This window comes from Phyllobates terribilis, unplaced genomic scaffold, assembly GCF_046119375.1.
Source record: "Phyllobates terribilis strain yellow unplaced genomic scaffold, ASM4611937v1 Scaffold_1042__1_contigs__length_457206, whole genome shotgun sequence".
NCBI classification, from domain to species: domain Eukaryota; kingdom Metazoa; phylum Chordata; class Amphibia; order Anura; family Dendrobatidae; genus Phyllobates; species Phyllobates terribilis.
Window position 1 is genome coordinate 199,384 of NW_027363802.1, and position 24,417 is coordinate 223,800.

The 24,417-nt window shown below is 41.6% G+C and overlaps 14 non-coding genes across 14 annotated transcripts; all 14 read right to left on the bottom strand.

The window, feature by feature from the left end:
- Positions 1 to 158: 158 nt before the first annotated feature.
- TRNAE-CUC (transfer RNA glutamic acid (anticodon CUC)) lies at positions 159 to 230 on the bottom strand. The gene has a single exon. It is a non-coding gene; the product is annotated as a tRNA-Glu (tRNA).
- A 1,622-nt stretch (positions 231 to 1,852) lies between these two features.
- TRNAE-CUC (transfer RNA glutamic acid (anticodon CUC)) lies at positions 1,853 to 1,924 on the bottom strand. Its single transcript has one exon. It is a non-coding gene; the product is annotated as a tRNA-Glu (tRNA).
- Positions 1,925 to 3,545: 1,621 nt separating this feature from the next.
- Positions 3,546 to 3,617, bottom strand: TRNAE-CUC (transfer RNA glutamic acid (anticodon CUC)). Its single transcript has one exon. It is a non-coding gene; the product is annotated as a tRNA-Glu (tRNA).
- Positions 3,618 to 5,238: 1,621 nt separating this feature from the next.
- TRNAE-CUC (transfer RNA glutamic acid (anticodon CUC)) lies at positions 5,239 to 5,310 on the bottom strand. Its single transcript has one exon. It is a non-coding gene; the product is annotated as a tRNA-Glu (tRNA).
- A 1,621-nt stretch (positions 5,311 to 6,931) lies between these two features.
- TRNAE-CUC (transfer RNA glutamic acid (anticodon CUC)) lies at positions 6,932 to 7,003 on the bottom strand. The gene has a single exon. It is a non-coding gene; the product is annotated as a tRNA-Glu (tRNA).
- A 1,621-nt stretch (positions 7,004 to 8,624) lies between these two features.
- TRNAE-CUC (transfer RNA glutamic acid (anticodon CUC)) lies at positions 8,625 to 8,696 on the bottom strand. The gene has a single exon. It is a non-coding gene; the product is annotated as a tRNA-Glu (tRNA).
- A 1,621-nt stretch (positions 8,697 to 10,317) lies between these two features.
- Positions 10,318 to 10,389, bottom strand: TRNAE-CUC (transfer RNA glutamic acid (anticodon CUC)). The gene has a single exon. It is a non-coding gene; the product is annotated as a tRNA-Glu (tRNA).
- A 1,621-nt stretch (positions 10,390 to 12,010) lies between these two features.
- Positions 12,011 to 12,082, bottom strand: TRNAE-CUC (transfer RNA glutamic acid (anticodon CUC)). The gene has a single exon. It is a non-coding gene; the product is annotated as a tRNA-Glu (tRNA).
- Positions 12,083 to 13,703: 1,621 nt separating this feature from the next.
- TRNAE-CUC (transfer RNA glutamic acid (anticodon CUC)) lies at positions 13,704 to 13,775 on the bottom strand. Its single transcript has one exon. It is a non-coding gene; the product is annotated as a tRNA-Glu (tRNA).
- Positions 13,776 to 15,396: 1,621 nt separating this feature from the next.
- On the bottom strand, positions 15,397 to 15,468 carry TRNAE-CUC (transfer RNA glutamic acid (anticodon CUC)). The gene has a single exon. It is a non-coding gene; the product is annotated as a tRNA-Glu (tRNA).
- Positions 15,469 to 17,089: 1,621 nt separating this feature from the next.
- TRNAE-CUC (transfer RNA glutamic acid (anticodon CUC)) lies at positions 17,090 to 17,161 on the bottom strand. The gene has a single exon. It is a non-coding gene; the product is annotated as a tRNA-Glu (tRNA).
- Positions 17,162 to 18,782: 1,621 nt separating this feature from the next.
- Positions 18,783 to 18,854, bottom strand: TRNAE-CUC (transfer RNA glutamic acid (anticodon CUC)). Its single transcript has one exon. It is a non-coding gene; the product is annotated as a tRNA-Glu (tRNA).
- Positions 18,855 to 20,475: 1,621 nt separating this feature from the next.
- Positions 20,476 to 20,547, bottom strand: TRNAE-CUC (transfer RNA glutamic acid (anticodon CUC)). The gene has a single exon. It is a non-coding gene; the product is annotated as a tRNA-Glu (tRNA).
- A 3,318-nt stretch (positions 20,548 to 23,865) lies between these two features.
- Positions 23,866 to 23,937, bottom strand: TRNAE-CUC (transfer RNA glutamic acid (anticodon CUC)). The gene has a single exon. It is a non-coding gene; the product is annotated as a tRNA-Glu (tRNA).
- Positions 23,938 to 24,417: the final 480 nt, after the last annotated feature.

A 24,417-nucleotide genomic window follows, 5' to 3' on the forward strand; every position in this document is an offset into this window, starting at 1 on the left:
GCTTAAGCTATGAAACAAAAGGAAATCTTTTGCAAAAGTCATAATGCATCGCCAATGTTAAGTATTTTTGTTGCAAAGTGAAAATCTACCAGAAACATTTTTGATTGAAAAACACGCGTCAGTCTTTGAATGGTGGCAGTAGCTAAGATAAAGGTGCATTCCCATACCGGGAGTCGAACCCGGGCCACCTGGGTGAGAACCAGGAATCCTAACCGCTAGACCATATGGGAAAAGATGCGCTAACGTCTCAGTGACATTATGAAAAAAATAAGTTTTCTGCTATGCACAATAAACTTCTGCAGATCTGCAGGTGCAACTTGCTTCGTTAGCGCAGTAGGTAGTGCGTCAGTCTCGTAATCTGAAGGTTGTGAGTTTGAGCCTCACACGGGGCACTGTTCCCTCCTTTTCTCGAGAGATTTTGTCACCAACTTAGAACTTTTCCATTCAATTCTACGTTTTCCATTAGAAAGGAAATGGGAATCCAAATAACTTACAGGACCCATGAGTTGTTGAGTCTCTTGACACTTTGGTGTAAAAAGGGGTGGTTGAGAATGAGTTGAGCTACGAATCCAAATTGAATCTTGCGTGAAGGGTCAGAATGAAGTGCCAAAACGCGGGCGTTCAGCATTTTTGCCTGAAAAAAACAAATCCTACCTGAAATACGTTTGTTTTAAAAACACACGTCAGTCTTTGAATGTTGGCAACGGTGTAGAAAAGGATGTGTTTCCATACCGGGAGTCGAACCCAGGCCACCTGGGTGAAAACCAGGAATCCTAAGCGCTAGACCATACGGGAGAAGATTTACTGCCAGCTCACTTACAATATGAAAAAAAAGAGGTGTACTGCTTTGCACAAGCAACTTCCGCAGATTATTACATGCATCTTGCCTCGTTAGCGCAGCAGGTAGCGCGTCAGTCTCGTAATCTGAAGGTCGTGAGTTCGATTCTCACATGGGGCACTGGTACCTTGTTTCCGTAACTGATTTTGCCACTATCTTGGCTAGAGAGTCACAGCTCTTTTCCATTCAGTAACAAAACATCACCAATTGATGGAAGGGGAGCTCCAATGACAGACAGGGATAAAGGCTTGTTGAGTCCCTTAACACCCAGGAATTAAAAGTGAGAGATATGAATGGTTTGAGATATGACATCAAATAAGCTTTTGTGCAAATAAATATCCAAAAAATCTGGTGGTCTGCATTTTTGGCAGCAAAGAGCAGTTCCATCCTAAACTGATTCTGTCTGCAAGGCACGTGTCGGCTTTGGAATGTGGACACTAGTCCCAAAAAAAAGTCTCTCCCATAGCAGGAATTGAACCAGTCAACCAGGAATACTAACTAAGTCTTTCTCCACATGGTGTAAGCAGTACAGTAAACAGCAAGACAGGTGTAAAAAAAAAAAAAAAAAAAAAAGAGTGTTTTGCTTTGAATACAAAACATAAACATTACAAGAGCTAAAACACGCTACATGGTCAAGGTTTTTGGCACGTCAGTTGAATAATTTGAAGATCATGAGTTTTTTGCTCACAAGTGCCATCCTCCTTTTCTCAAGAGATTTTGTCACTAACTCTGAACTTTCCAATTCAGTTCTAAACTGTTTCCGATTAGAAAGAACATGGGAGCCCTAATGACTGACAGGACACATGGCTTGTTGAGTCCCTTGACACTTTTGTGTAAAACTGTGTAGTTGAAAAAGGCTTAAGCTATGAAACAAAAGGAAATCTTTTGCAAAAGTCATAATGCATCGCCAATGTTAAGTATTTTTGTTGCAAAGTGAAAATCTACCAGAAACATTTTTGATTGAAAAACACGCGTCAGTCTTTGAATGGTGGCAGTAGCTAAGATAAAGGTGCATTCCCATACCGGGAGTCGAACCCGGGCCACCTGGGTGAGAACCAGGAATCCTAACCGCTAGACCATATGGGAAAAGATGCGCTAACGTCTCAGTGACATTATGAAAAAAATAAGTTTTCTGCTATGCACAATAAACTTCTGCAGATCTGCAGGTGCAACTTGCTTCGTTAGCGCAGTAGGTAGTGCGTCAGTCTCGTAATCTGAAGGTTGTGAGTTTGAGCCTCACACGGGGCACTGTTCCCTCCTTTTCTCGAGAGATTTTGTCACCAACTTAGAACTTTTCCATTCAATTCTACGTTTTCCATTAGAAAGGAAATGGGAATCCAAATAACTTACAGGACCCATGAGTTGTTGAGTCTCTTGACACTTTGGTGTAAAAAGGGGTGGTTGAGAATGAGTTGAGCTACGAATCCAAATTGAATCTTGCGTGAAGGGTCAGAATGAAGTGCCAAAACGCGGGCGTTCAGCATTTTTGCCTGAAAAAAACAAATCCTACCTGAAATACGTTTGTTTTAAAAACACACGTCAGTCTTTGAATGTTGGCAACGGTGTAGAAAAGGATGTGTTTCCATACCGGGAGTCGAACCCAGGCCACCTGGGTGAAAACCAGGAATCCTAAGCGCTAGACCATACGGGAGAAGATTTACTGCCAGCTCACTTACAATATGAAAAAAAAGAGGTGTACTGCTTTGCACAAGCAACTTCCGCAGATTATTACATGCATCTTGCCTCGTTAGCGCAGCAGGTAGCGCGTCAGTCTCGTAATCTGAAGGTCGTGAGTTCGATTCTCACATGGGGCACTGGTACCTTGTTTCCGTAACTGATTTTGCCACTATCTTGGCTAGAGAGTCACAGCTCTTTTCCATTCAGTAACAAAACATCACCAATTGATGGAAGGGGAGCTCCAATGACAGACAGGGATAAAGGCTTGTTGAGTCCCTTAACACCCAGGAATTAAAAGTGAGAGATATGAATGGTTTGAGATATGACATCAAATAAGCTTTTGTGCAAATAAATATCCAAAAAATCTGGTGGTCTGCATTTTTGGCAGCAAAGAGCAGTTCCATCCTAAACTGATTCTGTCTGCAAGGCACGTGTCGGCTTTGGAATGTGGACACTAGTCCCAAAAAAAAGTCTCTCCCATAGCAGGAATTGAACCAGTCAACCAGGAATACTAACTAAGTCTTTCTCCACATGGTGTAAGCAGTACAGTAAACAGCAAGACAGGTGTAAAAAAAAAAAAAAAAAAAAAGAGTGTTTTGCTTTGAATACAAAACATAAACATTACAAGAGCTAAAACACGCTACATGGTCAAGGTTTTTGGCACGTCAGTTGAATAATTTGAAGATCATGAGTTTTTTGCTCACAAGTGCCATCCTCCTTTTCTCAAGAGATTTTGTCACTAACTCTGAACTTTCCAATTCAGTTCTAAACTGTTTCCGATTAGAAAGAACATGGGAGCCCTAATGACTGACAGGACACATGGCTTGTTGAGTCCCTTGACACTTTTGTGTAAAACTGTGTAGTTGAAAAAGGCTTAAGCTATGAAACAAAAGGAAATCTTTTGCAAAAGTCATAATGCATCGCCAATGTTAAGTATTTTTGTTGCAAAGTGAAAATCTACCAGAAACATTTTTGATTGAAAAACACGCGTCAGTCTTTGAATGGTGGCAGTAGCTAAGATAAAGGTGCATTCCCATACCGGGAGTCGAACCCGGGCCACCTGGGTGAGAACCAGGAATCCTAACCGCTAGACCATATGGGAAAAGATGCGCTAACGTCTCAGTGACATTATGAAAAAAATAAGTTTTCTGCTATGCACAATAAACTTCTGCAGATCTGCAGGTGCAACTTGCTTCGTTAGCGCAGTAGGTAGTGCGTCAGTCTCGTAATCTGAAGGTTGTGAGTTTGAGCCTCACACGGGGCACTGTTCCCTCCTTTTCTCGAGAGATTTTGTCACCAACTTAGAACTTTTCCATTCAATTCTACGTTTTCCATTAGAAAGGAAATGGGAATCCAAATAACTTACAGGACCCATGAGTTGTTGAGTCTCTTGACACTTTGGTGTAAAAAGGGGTGGTTGAGAATGAGTTGAGCTACGAATCCAAATTGAATCTTGCGTGAAGGGTCAGAATGAAGTGCCAAAACGCGGGCGTTCAGCATTTTTGCCTGAAAAAAACAAATCCTACCTGAAATACGTTTGTTTTAAAAACACACGTCAGTCTTTGAATGTTGGCAACGGTGTAGAAAAGGATGTGTTTCCATACCGGGAGTCGAACCCAGGCCACCTGGGTGAAAACCAGGAATCCTAAGCGCTAGACCATACGGGAGAAGATTTACTGCCAGCTCACTTACAATATGAAAAAAAAGAGGTGTACTGCTTTGCACAAGCAACTTCCGCAGATTATTACATGCATCTTGCCTCGTTAGCGCAGCAGGTAGCGCGTCAGTCTCGTAATCTGAAGGTCGTGAGTTCGATTCTCACATGGGGCACTGGTACCTTGTTTCCGTAACTGATTTTGCCACTATCTTGGCTAGAGAGTCACAGCTCTTTTCCATTCAGTAACAAAACATCACCAATTGATGGAAGGGGAGCTCCAATGACAGACAGGGATAAAGGCTTGTTGAGTCCCTTAACACCCAGGAATTAAAAGTGAGAGATATGAATGGTTTGAGATATGACATCAAATAAGCTTTTGTGCAAATAAATATCCAAAAAATCTGGTGGTCTGCATTTTTGGCAGCAAAGAGCAGTTCCATCCTAAACTGATTCTGTCTGCAAGGCACGTGTCGGCTTTGGAATGTGGACACTAGTCCCAAAAAAAAGTCTCTCCCATAGCAGGAATTGAACCAGTCAACCAGGAATACTAACTAAGTCTTTCTCCACATGGTGTAAGCAGTACAGTAAACAGCAAGACAGGTGTAAAAAAAAAAAAAAAAAAAAAGAGTGTTTTGCTTTGAATACAAAACATAAACATTACAAGAGCTAAAACACGCTACATGGTCAAGGTTTTTGGCACGTCAGTTGAATAATTTGAAGATCATGAGTTTTTTGCTCACAAGTGCCATCCTCCTTTTCTCAAGAGATTTTGTCACTAACTCTGAACTTTCCAATTCAGTTCTAAACTGTTTCCGATTAGAAAGAACATGGGAGCCCTAATGACTGACAGGACACATGGCTTGTTGAGTCCCTTGACACTTTTGTGTAAAACTGTGTAGTTGAAAAAGGCTTAAGCTATGAAACAAAAGGAAATCTTTTGCAAAAGTCATAATGCATCGCCAATGTTAAGTATTTTTGTTGCAAAGTGAAAATCTACCAGAAACATTTTTGATTGAAAAACACGCGTCAGTCTTTGAATGGTGGCAGTAGCTAAGATAAAGGTGCATTCCCATACCGGGAGTCGAACCCGGGCCACCTGGGTGAGAACCAGGAATCCTAACCGCTAGACCATATGGGAAAAGATGCGCTAACGTCTCAGTGACATTATGAAAAAAATAAGTTTTCTGCTATGCACAATAAACTTCTGCAGATCTGCAGGTGCAACTTGCTTCGTTAGCGCAGTAGGTAGTGCGTCAGTCTCGTAATCTGAAGGTTGTGAGTTTGAGCCTCACACGGGGCACTGTTCCCTCCTTTTCTCGAGAGATTTTGTCACCAACTTAGAACTTTTCCATTCAATTCTACGTTTTCCATTAGAAAGGAAATGGGAATCCAAATAACTTACAGGACCCATGAGTTGTTGAGTCTCTTGACACTTTGGTGTAAAAAGGGGTGGTTGAGAATGAGTTGAGCTACGAATCCAAATTGAATCTTGCGTGAAGGGTCAGAATGAAGTGCCAAAACGCGGGCGTTCAGCATTTTTGCCTGAAAAAAACAAATCCTACCTGAAATACGTTTGTTTTAAAAACACACGTCAGTCTTTGAATGTTGGCAACGGTGTAGAAAAGGATGTGTTTCCATACCGGGAGTCGAACCCAGGCCACCTGGGTGAAAACCAGGAATCCTAAGCGCTAGACCATACGGGAGAAGATTTACTGCCAGCTCACTTACAATATGAAAAAAAAGAGGTGTACTGCTTTGCACAAGCAACTTCCGCAGATTATTACATGCATCTTGCCTCGTTAGCGCAGCAGGTAGCGCGTCAGTCTCGTAATCTGAAGGTCGTGAGTTCGATTCTCACATGGGGCACTGGTACCTTGTTTCCGTAACTGATTTTGCCACTATCTTGGCTAGAGAGTCACAGCTCTTTTCCATTCAGTAACAAAACATCACCAATTGATGGAAGGGGAGCTCCAATGACAGACAGGGATAAAGGCTTGTTGAGTCCCTTAACACCCAGGAATTAAAAGTGAGAGATATGAATGGTTTGAGATATGACATCAAATAAGCTTTTGTGCAAATAAATATCCAAAAAATCTGGTGGTCTGCATTTTTGGCAGCAAAGAGCAGTTCCATCCTAAACTGATTCTGTCTGCAAGGCACGTGTCGGCTTTGGAATGTGGACACTAGTCCCAAAAAAAAGTCTCTCCCATAGCAGGAATTGAACCAGTCAACCAGGAATACTAACTAAGTCTTTCTCCACATGGTGTAAGCAGTACAGTAAACAGCAAGACAGGTGTAAAAAAAAAAAAGAAAAAAAAGAGTGTTTTGCTTTGAATACAAAACATAAACATTACAAGAGCTAAAACACGCTACATGGTCAAGGTTTTTGGCACGTCAGTTGAATAATTTGAAGATCATGAGTTTTTTGCTCACAAGTGCCATCCTCCTTTTCTCAAGAGATTTTGTCACTAACTCTGAACTTTCCAATTCAGTTCTAAACTGTTTCCGATTAGAAAGAACATGGGAGCCCTAATGACTGACAGGACACATGGCTTGTTGAGTCCCTTGACACTTTTGTGTAAAACTGTGTAGTTGAAAAAGGCTTAAGCTATGAAACAAAAGGAAATCTTTTGCAAAAGTCATAATGCATCGCCAATGTTAAGTATTTTTGTTGCAAAGTGAAAATCTACCAGAAACATTTTTGATTGAAAAACACGCGTCAGTCTTTGAATGGTGGCAGTAGCTAAGATAAAGGTGCATTCCCATACCGGGAGTCGAACCCGGGCCACCTGGGTGAGAACCAGGAATCCTAACCGCTAGACCATATGGGAAAAGATGCGCTAACGTCTCAGTGACATTATGAAAAAAATAAGTTTTCTGCTATGCACAATAAACTTCTGCAGATCTGCAGGTGCAACTTGCTTCGTTAGCGCAGTAGGTAGTGCGTCAGTCTCGTAATCTGAAGGTTGTGAGTTTGAGCCTCACACGGGGCACTGTTCCCTCCTTTTCTCGAGAGATTTTGTCACCAACTTAGAACTTTTCCATTCAATTCTACGTTTTCCATTAGAAAGGAAATGGGAATCCAAATAACTTACAGGACCCATGAGTTGTTGAGTCTCTTGACACTTTGGTGTAAAAAGGGGTGGTTGAGAATGAGTTGAGCTACGAATCCAAATTGAATCTTGCGTGAAGGGTCAGAATGAAGTGCCAAAACGCGGGCGTTCAGCATTTTTGCCTGAAAAAAACAAATCCTACCTGAAATACGTTTGTTTTAAAAACACACGTCAGTCTTTGAATGTTGGCAACGGTGTAGAAAAGGATGTGTTTCCATACCGGGAGTCGAACCCAGGCCACCTGGGTGAAAACCAGGAATCCTAAGCGCTAGACCATACGGGAGAAGATTTACTGCCAGCTCACTTACAATATGAAAAAAAAGAGGTGTACTGCTTTGCACAAGCAACTTCCGCAGATTATTACATGCATCTTGCCTCGTTAGCGCAGCAGGTAGCGCGTCAGTCTCGTAATCTGAAGGTCGTGAGTTCGATTCTCACATGGGGCACTGGTACCTTGTTTCCGTAACTGATTTTGCCACTATCTTGGCTAGAGAGTCACAGCTCTTTTCCATTCAGTAACAAAACATCACCAATTGATGGAAGGGGAGCTCCAATGACAGACAGGGATAAAGGCTTGTTGAGTCCCTTAACACCCAGGAATTAAAAGTGAGAGATATGAATGGTTTGAGATATGACATCAAATAAGCTTTTGTGCAAATAAATATCCAAAAAATCTGGTGGTCTGCATTTTTGGCAGCAAAGAGCAGTTCCATCCTAAACTGATTCTGTCTGCAAGGCACGTGTCGGCTTTGGAATGTGGACACTAGTCCCAAAAAAAAGTCTCTCCCATAGCAGGAATTGAACCAGTCAACCAGGAATACTAACTAAGTCTTTCTCCACATGGTGTAAGCAGTACAGTAAACAGCAAGACAGGTGTAAAAAAAAAAAAAAAAAAAAAGAGTGTTTTGCTTTGAATACAAAACATAAACATTACAAGAGCTAAAACACGCTACATGGTCAAGGTTTTTGGCACGTCAGTTGAATAATTTGAAGATCATGAGTTTTTTGCTCACAAGTGCCATCCTCCTTTTCTCAAGAGATTTTGTCACTAACTCTGAACTTTCCAATTCAGTTCTAAACTGTTTCCGATTAGAAAGAACATGGGAGCCCTAATGACTGACAGGACACATGGCTTGTTGAGTCCCTTGACACTTTTGTGTAAAACTGTGTAGTTGAAAAAGGCTTAAGCTATGAAACAAAAGGAAATCTTTTGCAAAAGTCATAATGCATCGCCAATGTTAAGTATTTTTGTTGCAAAGTGAAAATCTACCAGAAACATTTTTGATTGAAAAACACGCGTCAGTCTTTGAATGGTGGCAGTAGCTAAGATAAAGGTGCATTCCCATACCGGGAGTCGAACCCGGGCCACCTGGGTGAGAACCAGGAATCCTAACCGCTAGACCATATGGGAAAAGATGCGCTAACGTCTCAGTGACATTATGAAAAAAATAAGTTTTCTGCTATGCACAATAAACTTCTGCAGATCTGCAGGTGCAACTTGCTTCGTTAGCGCAGTAGGTAGTGCGTCAGTCTCGTAATCTGAAGGTTGTGAGTTTGAGCCTCACACGGGGCACTGTTCCCTCCTTTTCTCGAGAGATTTTGTCACCAACTTAGAACTTTTCCATTCAATTCTACGTTTTCCATTAGAAAGGAAATGGGAATCCAAATAACTTACAGGACCCATGAGTTGTTGAGTCTCTTGACACTTTGGTGTAAAAAGGGGTGGTTGAGAATGAGTTGAGCTACGAATCCAAATTGAATCTTGCGTGAAGGGTCAGAATGAAGTGCCAAAACGCGGGCGTTCAGCATTTTTGCCTGAAAAAAACAAATCCTACCTGAAATACGTTTGTTTTAAAAACACACGTCAGTCTTTGAATGTTGGCAACGGTGTAGAAAAGGATGTGTTTCCATACCGGGAGTCGAACCCAGGCCACCTGGGTGAAAACCAGGAATCCTAAGCGCTAGACCATACGGGAGAAGATTTACTGCCAGCTCACTTACAATATGAAAAAAAAGAGGTGTACTGCTTTGCACAAGCAACTTCCGCAGATTATTACATGCATCTTGCCTCGTTAGCGCAGCAGGTAGCACGTCAGTCTCGTAATCTGAAGGTCGTGAGTTCGATTCTCACATGGGGCACTGGTACCTTGTTTCCGTAACTGATTTTGCCACTATCTTGGCTAGAGAGTCACAGCTCTTTTCCATTCAGTAACAAAACATCACCAATTGATGGAAGGGGAGCTCCAATGACAGACAGGGATAAAGGCTTGTTGAGTCCCTTAACACCCAGGAATTAAAAGTGAGAGATATGAATGGTTTGAGATATGACATCAAATAAGCTTTTGTGCAAATAAATATCCAAAAAATCTGGTGGTCTGCATTTTTGGCAGCAAAGAGCAGTTCCATCCTAAACTGATTCTGTCTGCAAGGCACGTGTCGGCTTTGGAATGTGGACACTAGTCCCAAAAAAAAGTCTCTCTCATAGCAGGAATTGAACCAGTCAACCAGGAATACTAACTAAGTCTTTCTCCACATGGTGTAAGCAGTACAGTAAACAGCAAGACAGGTGTAAAAAAAAAAAAAAAAAAAAAGAGTGTTTTGCTTTGAATACAAAACATAAACATTACAAGAGCTAAAACACGCTACATGGTCAAGGTTTTTGGCACGTCAGTTGAATAATTTGAAGATCATGAGTTTTTTGCTCACAAGTGCCATCCTCCTTTTCTCAAGAGATTTTGTCACTAACTCTGAACTTTCCAATTCAGTTCTAAACTGTTTCCGATTAGAAAGAACATGGGAGCCCTAATGACTGACAGGACACATGGCTTGTTGAGTCCCTTGACACTTTTGTGTAAAACTGTGTAGTTGAAAAAGGCTTAAGCTATGAAACAAAAGGAAATCTTTTGCAAAAGTCATAATGCATCGCCAATGTTAAGTATTTTTGTTGCAAAGTGAAAATCTACCAGAAACATTTTTGATTGAAAAACACGCGTCAGTCTTTGAATGGTGGCAGTAGCTAAGATAAAGGTGCATTCCCATACCGGGAGTCGAACCCGGGCCACCTGGGTGAGAACCAGGAATCCTAACCGCTAGACCATATGGGAAAAGATGCGCTAACGTCTCAGTGACATTATGAAAAAAATAAGTTTTCTGCTATGCACAATAAACTTCTGCAGATCTGCAGGTGCAACTTGCTTCGTTAGCGCAGTAGGTAGTGCGTCAGTCTCGTAATCTGAAGGTTGTGAGTTTGAGCCTCACACGGGGCACTGTTCCCTCCTTTTCTCGAGAGATTTTGTCACCAACTTAGAACTTTTCCATTCAATTCTACGTTTTCCATTAGAAAGGAAATGGGAATCCAAATAACTTACAGGACCCATGAGTTGTTGAGTCTCTTGACACTTTGGTGTAAAAAGGGGTGGTTGAGAATGAGTTGAGCTACGAATCCAAATTGAATCTTGCGTGAAGGGTCAGAATGAAGTGCCAAAACGCGGGCGTTCAGCATTTTTGCCTGAAAAAAACAAATCCTACCTGAAATACGTTTGTTTTAAAAACACACGTCAGTCTTTGAATGTTGGCAACGGTGTAGAAAAGGATGTGTTTCCATACCGGGAGTCGAACCCAGGCCACCTGGGTGAAAACCAGGAATCCTAAGCGCTAGACCATACGGGAGAAGATTTACTGCCAGCTCACTTACAATATGAAAAAAAAGAGGTGTACTGCTTTGCACAAGCAACTTCCGCAGATTATTACATGCATCTTGCCTCGTTAGCGCAGCAGGTAGCGCGTCAGTCTCGTAATCTGAAGGTCGTGAGTTCGATTCTCACATGGGGCACTGGTACCTTGTTTCCGTAACTGATTTTGCCACTATCTTGGCTAGAGAGTCACAGCTCTTTTCCATTCAGTAACAAAACATCACCAATTGATGGAAGGGGAGCTCCAATGACAGACAGGGATAAAGGCTTGTTGAGTCCCTTAACACCCAGGAATTAAAAGTGAGAGATATGAATGGTTTGAGATATGACATCAAATAAGCTTTTGTGGAAATAAATATCCAAAAAATCTGGTGGTCTGCATTTTTGGCAGCAAAGAGCAGTTCCATCCTAAACTGATTCTGTCTGCAAGGCACGTGTCGGCTTTGGAATGTGGACACTAGTCCCAAAAAAAAGTCTCTCCCATAGCAGGAATTGAACCAGTCAACCAGGAATACTAACTAAGTCTTTCTCCACATGGTGTAAGCAGTACAGTAAACAGCAAGACAGGTGTAAAAAAAAAAAAAAAAAAAAAGAGTGTTTTGCTTTGAATACAAAACATAAACATTACAAGAGCTAAAACACGCTACATGGTCAAGGTTTTTGGCACGTCAGTTGAATAATTTGAAGATCATGAGTTTTTTGCTCACAAGTGCCATCCTCCTTTTCTCAAGAGATTTTGTCACTAACTCTGAACTTTCCAATTCAGTTCTAAACTGTTTCCGATTAGAAAGAACATGGGAGCCCTAATGACTGACAGGACACATGGCTTGTTGAGTCCCTTGACACTTTTGTGTAAAACTGTGTAGTTGAAAAAGGCTTAAGCTATGAAACAAAAGGAAATCTTTTGCAAAAGTCATAATGCATCGCCAATGTTAAGTATTTTTGTTGCAAAGTGAAAATCTACCAGAAACATTTTTGATTGAAAAACACGCGTCAGTCTTTGAATGGTGGCAGTAGCTAAGATAAAGGTGCATTCCCATACCGGGAGTCGAACCCGGGCCACCTGGGTGAGAACCAGGAATCCTAACCGCTAGACCATATGGGAAAAGATGCGCTAACGTCTCAGTGACATTATGAAAAAAATAAGTTTTCTGCTATGCACAATAAACTTCTGCAGATCTGCAGGTGCAACTTGCTTCGTTAGCGCAGTAGGTAGTGCGTCAGTCTCGTAATCTGAAGGTTGTGAGTTTGAGCCTCACACGGGGCACTGTTCCCTCCTTTTCTCGAGAGATTTTGTCACCAACTTAGAACTTTTCCATTCAATTCTACGTTTTCCATTAGAAAGGAAATGGGAATCCAAATAACTTACAGGACCCATGAGTTGTTGAGTCTCTTGACACTTTGGTGTAAAAAGGGGTGGTTGAGAATGAGTTGAGCTACGAATCCAAATTGAATCTTGCGTGAAGGGTCAGAATGAAGTGCCAAAACGCGGGCGTTCAGCATTTTTGCCTGAAAAAAACAAATCCTACCTGAAATACGTTTGTTTTAAAAACACACGTCAGTCTTTGAATGTTGGCAACGGTGTAGAAAAGGAAGTGTTTCCATACCGGGAGTCGAACCCAGGCCACCTGGGTGAAAACCAGGAATCCTAAGCGCTAGACCATACGGGAGAAGATTTACTGCCAGCTCACTTACAATATGAAAAAAAAGAGGTGTACTGCTTTGCACAAGCAACTTCCGCAGATTATTACATGCATCTTGCCTCGTTAGCGCAGCAGGTAGCACGTCAGTCTCGTAATCTGAAGGTCGTGAGTTCGATTCTCACATGGGGCACTGGTACCTTGTTTCCGTAACTGATTTTGCCACTATCTTGGCTAGAGAGTCACAGCTCTTTTCCATTCAGTAACAAAACATCACCAATTGATGGAAGGGGAGCTCCAATGACAGACAGGGATAAAGGCTTGTTGAGTCCCTTAACACCCAGGAATTAAAAGTGAGAGATATGAATGGTTTGAGATATGACATCAAATAAGCTTTTGTGCAAATAAATATCCAAAAAATCTGGTGGTCTGCATTTTTGGCAGCAAAGAGCAGTTCCATCCTAAACTGATTCTGTCTGCAAGGCACGTGTCGGCTTTGGAATGTGGACACTAGTCCCAAAAAAAAGTCTCTCCCATAGCAGGAATTGAACCAGTCAACCAGGAATACTAACTAAGTCTTTCTCCACATGGTGTAAGCAGTACAGTAAACAGCAAGACAGGTGTAAAAAAAAAAAAAAAAAAAAAGAGTGTTTTGCTTTGAATACAAAACATAAACATTACAAGAGCTAAAACACGCTACATGGTCAAGGTTTTTGGCACGTCAGTTGAATAATTTGAAGATCATGAGTTTTTTGCTCACAAGTGCCATCCTCCTTTTCTCAAGAGATTTTGTCACTAACTCTGAACTTTCCAATTCAGTTCTAAACTGTTTCCGATTAGAAAGAACATGGGAGCCCTAATGACTGACAGGACACATGGCTTGTTGAGTCCCTTGACACTTTTGTGTAAAACTGTGTAGTTGAAAAAGGCTTAAGCTATGAAACAAAAGGAAATCTTTTGCAAAAGTCATAATGCATCGCCAATGTTAAGTATTTTTGTTGCAAAGTGAAAATCTACCAGAAACATTTTTGATTGAAAAACACGCGTCAGTCTTTGAATGGTGGCAGTAGCTAAGATAAAGGTGCATTCCCATACCGGGAGTCGAACCCGGGCCACCTGGGTGAGAACCAGGAATCCTAACCGCTAGACCATATGGGAAAAGATGCGCTAACGTCTCAGTGACATTATGAAAAAAATAAGTTTTCTGCTATGCACAATAAACTTCTGCAGATCTGCAGGTGCAACTTGCTTCGTTAGCGCAGTAGGTAGTGCGTCAGTCTCGTAATCTGAAGGTTGTGAGTTTGAGCCTCACACGGGGCACTGTTCCCTCCTTTTCTCGAGAGATTTTGTCACCAACTTAGAACTTTTCCATTCAATTCTACGTTTTCCATTAGAAAGGAAATGGGAATCCAAATAACTTACAGGACCCATGAGTTGTTGAGTCTCTTGACACTTTGGTGTAAAAAGGGGTGGTTGAGAATGAGTTGAGCTACGAATCCAAATTGAATCTTGCGTGAAGGGTCAGAATGAAGTGCCAAAACGCGGGCGTTCAGCATTTTTGCCTGAAAAAAACAAATCCTACCTGAAATACGTTTGTTTTAAAAACACACGTCAGTCTTTGAATGTTGGCAACGGTGTAGAAAAGGATGTGTTTCCATACCGGGAGTCGAACCCAGGCCACCTGGGTGAAAACCAGGAATCCTAAGCGCTAGACCATACGGGAGAAGATTTACTGCCAGCTCACTTACAATATGAAAAAAAAGAGGTGTACTGCTTTGCACAAGCAACTTCCGCAGATTATTACATGCATCTTGCCTCGTTAGCGCAGCAGGTAGCGCGTCAGTCTCGTAATCTGAAGGTCGTGAGTTCGATTCTCACATGGGGCACTGGTACCTTGTTTCCGTAACTGATTTTGCCACTATCTTGGCTAGAGAGTCACAGCTCTTTTCCATTCAGTAACAAAACATCACCAATTGATGGAAGGGGAGCTCCAATGACAGACAGGGATAAAGGCTTGTTGAGTCCCTTAACACCCAGGAATTAAAAGTGAGAGATATGAATGGTTTGAGATATGACATCAAATAAGCTTTTGTGGAAATAAATATCCAAAAAATCTGGTGGTCTGCATTTTTGGCAGCAAAGAGCAGTTCCATCCTAAACTGATTCTGTCTGCAAGGCACGTGTCGGCTTTGGAATGTGGACACTAGTCCCAAAAAAAAGTCTCTCCCATAGCAGGAATTGAACCAGTCAACCAGGAATACTAACTAAGTCTTTCTCCACATGGTGTAAGCAGTACAGTAAACAGCAAGACAGGTGTAAAAAAAAAAAAAAAAAAAAAGAGTGTTTTGCTTTGAATACAAAACATAAACATTACAAGAGCTAAAACACGCTACATGGTCAAGGTTTTTGGCACGTCAGTTGAATAATTTGAAGATCATGAGTTTTTTGCTCACAAGTGCCATCCTCCTTTTCTCAAGAGATTTTGTCACTAACTCTGAACTTTCCAATTCAGTTCTAAACTGTTTCCGATTAGAAAGAACATGGGAGCCCTAATGACTGACAGGACACATGGCTTGTTGAGTCCCTTGACACTTTTGTGTAAAACTGTGTAGTTGAAAAAGGCTTAAGCTATGAAACAAAAGGAAATCTTTTGCAAAAGTCATAATGCATCGCCAATGTTAAGTATTTTTGTTGCAAAGTGAAAATCTACCAGAAACATTTTTGATTGAAAAACACGCGTCAGTCTTTGAATGGTGGCAGTAGCTAAGATAAAGGTGCATTCCCATACCGGGAGTCGAACCCGGGCCACCTGGGTGAGAACCAGGAATCCTAACCGCTAGACCATATGGGAAAAGATGCGCTAACGTCTCAGTGACATTATGAAAAAAATAAGTTTTCTGCTATGCACAATAAACTTCTGCAGATCTGCAGGTGCAACTTGCTTCGTTAGCGCAGTAGGTAGTGCGTCAGTCTCGTAATCTGAAGGTTGTGAGTTTGAGCCTCACACGGGGCACTGTTCCCTCCTTTTCTCGAGAGATTTTGTCACCAACTTAGAACTTTTCCATTCAATTCTACGTTTTCCATTAGAAAGGAAATGGGAATCCAAATAACTTACAGGACCCATGAGTTGTTGAGTCTCTTGACACTTTGGTGTAAAAAGGGGTGGTTGAGAATGAGTTGAGCTACGAATCCAAATTGAATCTTGCGTGAAGGGTCAGAATGAAGTGCCAAAACGCGGGCGTTCAGCATTTTTGCCTGAAAAAAACAAATCCTACCTGAAATACGTTTGTTTTAAAAACACACGTCAGTCTTTGAATGTTGGCAACGGTGTAGAAAAGGATGTGTTTCCATACCGGGAGTCGAACCCAGGCCACCTGGGTGAAAACCAGGAATCCTAAGCGCTAGACCATACGGGAGAAGATTTACTGCCAGCTCACTTACAATATGAAAAAAAAGAGGTGTACTGCTTTGCACAAGCAACTTCCGCAGATTATTACATGCATCTTGCCTCGTTAGCGCAGCAGGTAGCGCGTCAGTCTCGTAATCTGAAGGTCGTGAGTTCGATTCTCACATGGGGCACTGGTACCTTGTTTCCGTAACTGATTTTGCCACTATCTTGGCTAGAGAGTCACAGCTCTTTTCCATTCAGTAACAAAACATCACCAATTGATGGAAGGGGAGCTCCAATGACAGACAGGGATAAAGGCTTGTTGAGTCCCTTAACACCCAGGAATTAAAAGTGAGAGATATGAATGGTTTGAGATATGACATCAAATAAGCTTTTGTGCAAATAAATATCCAAAAAATCTGGTGGTCTGCATTTTTGGCAGCAAAGAGCAGTTCCAACCTAAACTGATTCTGTCTGCAAGGCACGTGTCGGCTTTGGAATGTGGACACTAGTCCCAAAAAAAAGTCTCTCCCATAGCAGGAATTGAACCAGTCAACCAGGAATACTAACTAAGTCTTTCTCCACATGGTGTAAGCAGTACAGTAAACAGCAAGACAGGTGTAAAAAAAAAAAAAAAAAAAAAGAGTGTTTTGCTTTGAATACAAAACATAAACATTACAAGAGCTAAAACACGCTACATGGTCAAGGTTTTTGGCACGTCAGTTGAATAATTTGAAGATCATGAGTTTTTTGCTCACAAGTGCCATCCTCCTTTTCTCAAGAGATTTTGTCACTAACTCTGAACTTTCCAATTCAGTTCTACACTGTTTCCGATTAGAAAGAACATGGGAGCCCTAATGACTGACAGGACACATGGCTTGTTGAGTCCCTTGACACTTTTGTGTAAAACTGTGTAGTTGAAAAAGGCTTAAGCTATGAAACAAAAGGAAATCTTTTGCAAAAGTCATAATGCATCGCCAATGTTAAGTATTTTTGTTGCAAAGTGAAAATCTACCAGAAACATTTTTGATTGAAAAACACGCGTCAGTCTTTGAATGGTGGCAGTAGCTAAGATAAAGGTGCATTCCCATACCGGGAGTCGAACCCGGGCCACCTGGGTGAGAACCAGGAATCCTAACCGCTAGACCATATGGGAAAAGATGCGCTAACGTCTCAGTGACATTATGAAAAAAATAAGTTTTCTGCTATGCACAATAAACTTCTGCAGATCTGCAGGTGCAACTTGCTTCGTTAGCGCAGTAGGTAGTGCGTCAGTCTCGTAATCTGAAGGTTGTGAGTTTGAGCCTCACACGGGGCACTGTTCCCTCCTTTTCTCGAGAGATTTTGTCACCAACTTAGAACTTTTCCATTCAATTCTACGTTTTCCATTAGAAAGGAAATGGGAATCCAAATAACTTACAGGACCCATGAGTTGTTGAGTCTCTTGACACTTTGGTGTAAAAAGGGGTGGTTGAGAATGAGTTGAGCTACGAATCCAAATTGAATCTTGCGTGAAGGGTCAGAATGAAGTGCCAAAACGCGGGCGTTCAGCATTTTTGCCTGAAAAAAACAAATCCTACCTGAAATACGTTTGTTTTAAAAACACACGTCAGTCTTTGAATGTTGGCAACGGTGTAGAAAAGGATGTGTTTCCATACCGGGAGTCGAACCCAGGCCACCTGGGTGAAAACCAGGAATCCTAAGCGCTAGACCATACGGGAGAAGATTTACTGCCAGCTCACTTACAATATGAAAAAAAAGAGGTGTACTGCTTTGCACAAGCAACTTCCGCAGATTATTACATGCATCTTGCCTCGTTAGCGCAGCAGGTAGCGCGTCAGTCTCGTAATCTGAAGGTCGTGAGTTCGATTCTCACATGGGGCACTGGTACCTTGTTTCCGTAACTGATTTTGCCACTATCTTGGCTAGAGAGTCACAGCTCTTTTCCATTCAGTAACAAAACATCACCAATTGATGGAAGGGGAGCTCCAATGACAGACAGGGATAAAGGCTTGTTGAGTCCCTTAACACCCAGGAATTAAAAGTGAGAGATATGAATGGTTTGAGATATGACATCAAATAAGCTTTTGTGGAAATAAATATCCAAAAAATCTGGTGGTCTGCATTTTTGGCAGCAAAGAGCAGTTCCATCCTAAACTGATTCTGTCTGCAAGGCACGTGTCGGCTTTGGAATGTGGACACTAGTCCCAAAAAAAAGTCTCTCCCATAGCAGGAATTGAACCAGTCAACCAGGAATACTAACTAAGTCTTTCTCCACATGGTGTAAGCAGTACAGTAAACAGCAAGACAGGTGTAAAAAAAAAAAAAAAAAAAAAGAGTGTTTTGCTTTGAATACAAAACATAAACATTACAAGAGCTAAAACACGCTACATGGTCAAGGTTTTTGGCACGTCAGTTGAATAATTTGAAGATCATGAGTTTTTTGCTCACAAGTGCCATCCTCCTTTTCTCAAGAGATTTTGTCACTAACTCTGAACTTTCCAATTCAGTTCTACACTGTTTCCGATTAGAAAGAACATGGGAGCCCTAATGACTGACAGGACACATGGCTTGTTGAGTCCCTTGACACTTTTGTGTAAAACTGTGTAGTTGAAAAAGGCTTAAGCTATGAAACAAAAGGAAATCTTTTGCAAAAGTCATAATGCATCGCCAATGTTAAGTATTTTTGTTGCAAAGTGAAAATCTACCAGAAACATTTTTGATTGAAAAACACGCGTCAGTCTTTGAATGGTGGCAGTAGCTAAGATAAAGGTGCATTCCCATACCGGGAGTCGAACCCGGGCCACCTGGGTGAGAACCAGGAATCCTAACCGCTAGACCATATGGGAAAAGATGCGCTAACGTCTCAGTGACATTATGAAAAAAATAAGTTTTCTGCTATGCACAATAAACTTCTGCAGATCTGCAGGTGCAACTTGCTTCGTTAGCGCAGTAGGTAGTGCGTCAGTCTCGTAATCTGAAGGTTGTGAGTTTGAGCCTCACACGGGGCACTGTTCCCTCCTTTTCTCGAGAGATTTTGTCACCAACTTAGAACTTTTCCATTCAATTCTACGTTTTCCATTAGAAAGGAAATGGGAATCCAAATAACTTACAGGACCCATGAGTTGTTGAGTCTCTTGACACTTTGGTGTAAAAAGGGGTGGTTGAGAATGAGTTGAGCTACGAATCCAAATTGAATCTTGCGTGAAGGGTCAGAATGAAGTGCCAAAACGCGGGCGTTCAGCATTTTTGCCTGAAAAAAACAAATCCTACCTGAAATACGTTTGTTTTAAAAACACACGTCAGTCTTTGAATGTTGGCAACGGTGTAGAAAAGGATGTGTTTCCATACCGGGAGTCGAACCCAGGCCACCTGGGTGAAAACCAGGAATCCTAAGCGCTAGACCATACGGGAGAAGATTTACTGCCAGCTCACTTACAATATGAAAAAAAAGAGGTGTACTGCTTTGCACAAGCAACTTCCGCAGATTATTACATGCATCTTGCCTCGTTAGCGCAGCAGGTAGCGCGTCAGTCTCGTAATCTGAAGGTCGTGAGTTCGATTCTCACATGGGGCACTGGTACCTTGTTTCCGTAACTGATTTTGCCACTATCTTGGCTAGAGAGTCACAGCTCTTTTCCATTCAGTAACAAAACATCACCAATTGATGGAAGGGGAGCTCCAATGACAGACAGGGATAAAGGCTTGTTGAGTCCCTTAACACCCAGGAATTAAAAGTGAGAGATATGAATGGTTTGAGATATGACATCAAATAAGCTTTTGTGGAAATAAATATCCAAAAAATCTGGTGGTCTGCATTTTTGGCAGCAAAGAGCAGTTCCATCCTAAACTGATTCTGTCTGCAAGGCACGTGTCGGCTTTGGAATGTGGACACTAGTCCCAAAAAAAAGTCTCTCCCATAGCAGGAATTGAACCAGTCAACCAGGAATACTAACTAAGTCTTTCTCCACATGGTGTAAGCAGTACAGTAAACAGCAAGACAGGTGTAAAAAAAAAAAAAAAAAAAAAGAGTGTTTTGCTTTGAATACAAAACATAAACATTACAAGAGCTAAAACACGCTACATGGTCACGGTTTTTGGCACGTCAGTTGAATAATTTGAAGATCATGAGTTTTTTGCTCACAAGTGCCATCCTCCTTTTCTCAAGAGATTTTGTCACTAACTCTGAACTTTCCAATTCAGTTCTAAACTGTTTCCGATTAGAAAGAACATGGGAGCCCTAATGACTGACAGGACACATGGCTTGTTGAGTCCCTTGACACTTTTGTGTAAAACTGTGTAGTTGAAAAAGGCTTAAGCTATGAAACAAAAGGAAATCTTTTGCAAAAGTCATAATGCATCGCCAATGTTAAGTATTTTTGTTGCAAAGTGAAAATCTACCAGAAACATTTTTGATTGAAAAACACGCGTCAGTCTTTGAATGGTGGCAGTAGCTAAGATAAAGGTGCATTCCCATACCGGGAGTCGAACCCGGGCCACCTGGGTGAGAACCAGGAATCCTAACCGCTAGACCATATGGGAAAAGATGCGCTAACGTCTCAGTGACATTATGAAAAAAATAAGTTTTCTGCTATGCACAATAAACTTCTGCAGATCTGCAGGTGCAACTTGCTTCGTTAGCGCAGTAGGTAGTGCGTCAGTCTCGTAATCTGAAGGTTGTGAGTTTGAGCCTCACACGGGGCACTGTTCCCTCCTTTTCTCGAGAGATTTTGTCACCAACTTAGAACTTTTCCATTCAATTCTACGTTTTCCATTAGAAAGGAAATGGGAATCCAAATAACTTACAGGACCCATGAGTTGTTGAGTCTCTTGACACTTTGGTGTAAAAAGGGGTGGTTGAGAATGAGTTGAGCTACGAATCCAAATTGAATCTTGCGTGAAGGGTCAGAATGAAGTGCCAAAACGCGGGCGTTCAGCATTTTTGCCTGAAAAAAACAAATCCTACCTGAAATACGTTTGTTTTAAAAACACACGTCAGTCTTTGAATGTTGGCAACGGTGTAGAAAAGGATGTGTTTCCATACCGGGAGTCGAACCCAGGCCACCTGGGTGAAAACCAGGAATCCTAAGCGCTAGACCATACGGGAGAAGATTTACTGCCAGCTCACTTACAATATGAAAAAAAAGAGGTGTACTGCTTTGCACAAGCAACTTCCGCAGATTATTACATGCATCTTGCCTCGTTAGCGCAGCAGGTAGCGCGTCAGTCTCGTAATCTGAAGGTCGTGAGTTCGATTCTCACATGGGGCACTGGTACCTTGTTTCCGTAACTGATTTTGCCACTATCTTGGCTAGAGAGTCACAGCTCTTTTCCATTCAGTAACAAAACATCACCAATTGATGGAAGGGGAGCTCCAATGACAGACAGGGATAAAGGCTTGTTGAGTCCCTTAACACCCAGGAATTAAAAGTGAGAGATATGAATGGTTTGAGATATGACATCAAATAAGCTTTTGTGCAAATAAATATCCAAAAAATCTGGTGGTCTGCATTTTTGGCAGCAAAGAGCAGTTCCAACCTAAACTGATTCTGTCTGCAAGGCACGTGTCGGCTTTGGAATGTGGACACTAGTCCCAAAAAAAAGTCTCTCCCATAGCAGGAATTGAACCAGTCAACCAGGAATACTAACTAAGTCTTTCTCCACATGGTGTAAGCAGTACAGTAAACAGCAAGACAGGTGTAAAAAAAAAAAAAAAAAAAAAAAGAGTGTTTTGCTTTGAATACAAAACATAAACATTACAAGAGCTAAAACACGCTACATGGTCAAGGTTTTTGGCACGTCAGTTGAATAATTTGAAGATCATGAGTTTTTTGCTCACAAGTGCCATCCTCCTTTTCTCAAGAGATTTTGTCACTAACTCTGAACTTTCCAATTCAGTTCTACACTGTTTCCGATTAGAAAGAACATGGGAGCCCTAATGACTGACAGGACACATGGCTTGTTGAGTCCCTTGACACTTTTGTGTAAAACTGTGTAGTTGAAAAAGGCTTAAGCTATGAAACAAAAGGAAATCTTTTGCAAAAGTCATAATGCATCGCCAATGTTAAGTATTTTTGTTGCAAAGTGAAAATCTACCAGAAACATTTTTGATTGAAAAACACGCGTCAGTCTTTGAATGGTGGCAGTAGCTAAGATAAAGGTGCATTCCCATACCGGGAGTCGAACCCGGGCCACCCGGGTGAGAACCAGGAATCCTAACCGCTAGACCATATGGGAAAAGATGCGCTAACGTCTCAGTGACATTATGAAAAAAATAAGTTTTCTGCTATGCACAATAAACTTCTGCAGATCTGCAGGTGCAACTTGCTTCGTTAGCGCAGTAGGTAGTGCGTCAGTCTCGTAATCTGAAGGTTGTGAGTTTGAGCCTCACACGGGGCACTGTTCCCTCCTTTTCTCGAGAGATTTTGTCACCAACTTAGAACTTTTCCATTCAATTCTACGTTTTCCATTAGAAAGGAAATGGGAATCCAAATAACTTACAGGACCCATGAGTTGTTGAGTCTCTTGACACTTTGGTGTAAAAAGGGGTGGTTGAGAATGAGTTGAGCTACGAATCCAAATTGAATCTTGCGTGAAGGGTCAGAATGAAGTGCCAAAACGCGGGCGTTCAGCATTTTTGCCTGAAAAAAACAAATCCTACCTGAAATACGTTTGTTTTAAAAACACACGTCAGTCTTTGAATGTTGGCAACGGTGTAGAAAAGGATGTGTTTCCATACCGGGAGTCGAACCCAGGCCACCTGGGTGAAAACCAGGAATCCTAAGCGCTAGACCATACGGGAGAAGATTTACTGCCAGCTCACTTACAATATGAAAAAAAAGAGGTGTACTGCTTTGCACAAGCAACTTCCGCAGATTATTACATGCATCTTGCCTCGTTAGCGCAGCAGGTAGCGCGTCAGTCTCGTAATCTGAAGGTCGTGAGTTCGATTCTCACATGGGGCACTGGTACCTTGTTTCCGTAACTGATTTTGCCACTATCTTGGCTAGAGAGTCACAGCTCTTTTCCATTCAGTAACAAAACATCACCAATTGATGGAAGGGGAGCTCCAATGACAGACAGGGATAAAGGCTTGTTGAGTCCCTTAACACCCAGGAATTAAAAGTGAGAGATATGAATGGTTTGAGATATGACATCAAATAAGCTTTTGTGCAAATAAATATCCAAAAAATCTGGTGGTCTGCATTTTTGGCAGCAAAGAGCAGTTCCAACCTAAACTGATTCTGTCTGCAAGGCACGTGTCGGCTTTGGAATGTGGACACTAGTCCCAAAAAAAAGTCTCTCCCATAGCAGGAATTGAACCAGTCAACCAGGAATACTAACTAAGTCTTTCTCCACATGGTGTAAGCAGTACAGTAAACAGCAAGACAGGTGTAAAAAAAAAAAAAAAAAAAAAAAGAGTGTTTTGCTTTGAATACAAAACATAAACATTACAAGAGCTAAAACACGCTACATGGTCAAGGTTTTTGGCACGTCAGTTGAATAATTTGAAGATCATGAGTTTTTTGCTCACAAGTGCCATCCTCCTTTTCTCAAGAGATTTTGTCACTAACTCTGAACTTTCCAATTCAGTTCTAAACTGTTTCCGATTAGAAAGAACATGGGAGCCCTAATGACTGACAGGACACATGGCTTGTTGAGTCCCTTGACACTTTTGTGTAAAACTGTGTAGTTGAAAAAGGCTTAAGCTATGAAACAAAAGGAAATCTTTTGCAAAAGTCATAATGCATCGCCAATGTTAAGTATTTTTGTTGCAAAGTGAAAATCTACCAGAAACATTTTTGATTGAAAAACACGCGTCAGTCTTTGAATGGTGGCAGTAGCTAAGATAAAGGTGCATTCCCATACCGGGAGTCGAACCCGGGCCACCTGGGTGAGAACCAGGAATCCTAACCGCTAGACCATATGGGAAAAGATGCGCTAACGTCTCAGTGACATTATGAAAAAAATAAGTTTTCTGCTATGCACAATAAACTTCTGCAGATCTGCAGGTGCAACTTGCTTCGTTAGCGCAGTAGGTAGTGCGTCAGTCTCGTAATCTGAAGGTTGTGAGTTTGAGCCTCACACGGGGCACTGTTCCCTCCTTTTCTCGAGAGATTTTGTCACCAACTTAGAACTTTTCCATTCAATTCTACGTTTTCCATTAGAAAGGAAATGGGAATCCAAATAACTTACAGGACCCATGAGTTGTTGAGTCTCTTGACACTTTGGTGTAAAAAGGGGTGGTTGAGAATGAGTTGAGCTACGAATCCAAATTGAATCTTGCGTGAAGGGTCAGAATGAAGTGCCAAAACGCGGGCGTTCAGCATTTTTGCCTGAAAAAAACAAATCCTACCTGAAATACGTTTGTTTTAAAAACACACGTCAGTCTTTGAATGTTGGCAACGGTGT